Consider the following 1349-nt stretch of genomic DNA (forward strand, 5'->3'; position numbering starts at 1 on the left):
CGCTGCCCAGGCGGGTCTCGAACCCGCAGGCTCAGGCAATCCACTCACCTCAGCCTCCCAAAGGCGCGGGATTACAGGTTGAGCCACCGAGGCCGCGACTCTTAGATCTTGACATCTCCAGACATTAGCATCTCATACCCTTGGGTGGTGGGCTAGATGGAAGGAGACAAGGGGAGGGGTTTTTCCTGCAAAAGACCTGACTGCCACAAACTCCAAGCAAAAAGTTCGTCTTATTAACATTTCTATGGCCTCAGCCAACCAAGGGGCGATCTTTGACCTTCTGCCTTTGACAAGGAACCTGAATCTTAGAGATTATTTTGCTAAACCATGAATTGAAAGGTTGGGCTGTTCTTGTCTTGCATCTGATGGAGATTTGCTGAGGAAGTGAGGTAGGCTGCCAGCTTAGCCTACAGTAAAATGTTGACCGCTTCCTAATACCTGTCTACTGGAAATTTATCTATGTTTAGCCTGTGCTAGATTCAAAGTGTGTCGGTCTAAGCAAATGAGGCAAAACGTGAAGTAAGTTTAAGCAAATGAGGCAAAATATGAAGTAAGTTTATTCTAAGTTTCTCGGTGTCCCTCCTTTCATTTTCTATCTCTTGCTATTTCAAAAATATTCTTATTTGTAGCTGGGAACAGGGACGAAGTTCAGGCTTCTGCAGCTACTTCCTGCTGAACATGGGGTGTAGAGCTGTTCCTACCTGTCTTCAGTAAGAGGAGGGGAAGAGAGGACAGGAGCCATGGAATTGTTAAGTATTTTTAGGATCTGTATACAAAGCACTGTGTACAAGCTTATACTATTAGAATGAATACTGCTATAGTAAAGGCCATTATAGCTGCTGTTATGACATATTGAAGCTTTGGTGTCTGGTACAATGTATTTATAAGTTACCCCAGTGGGCTCGACATTCACTACAGGAATCCAGGCAGCTTTTACTGTCGCATCAGTGTAGTCCTGAGTGCACATGTGGATGTCCCCACAGCTTGTCTTCAAGCTTCTTTGGGTTTTGTGATAACAATTTATAGACAGTTATAAGAGGTTTTGTTTAATAATGACTTTAAGAAGGAAATATAGTGACTTTGACAAAGTCCGAAGGAGAAAAAAAATGGAAAACATTAGAGACACATAGTTAGGTTGTAGCTTAAATTGTAGGAAATAATAAGGAACAAGAGAAATTAAAACAGGTAATCGTTAGCAAGAGAAAACTATCCTTTTGGTTTTTTATAATAGGTCTGATATACCTTTATAATGATTGATATGCTAGAGGGTGAAGCCCAGGTAACCTCTACTCCAGAGATGGGAGATTGACATCTCTTCGCTTTTTTTTTTTTTTTTTTTGGGTTGGGGT

Source organism: Carlito syrichta, unplaced genomic scaffold, assembly GCF_000164805.1.
Source record: "Carlito syrichta isolate Samal-C Ts95f unplaced genomic scaffold, Tarsius_syrichta-2.0.1 Scaffold302860, whole genome shotgun sequence".
Classification (NCBI taxonomy): domain Eukaryota; kingdom Metazoa; phylum Chordata; class Mammalia; order Primates; family Tarsiidae; genus Carlito; species Carlito syrichta.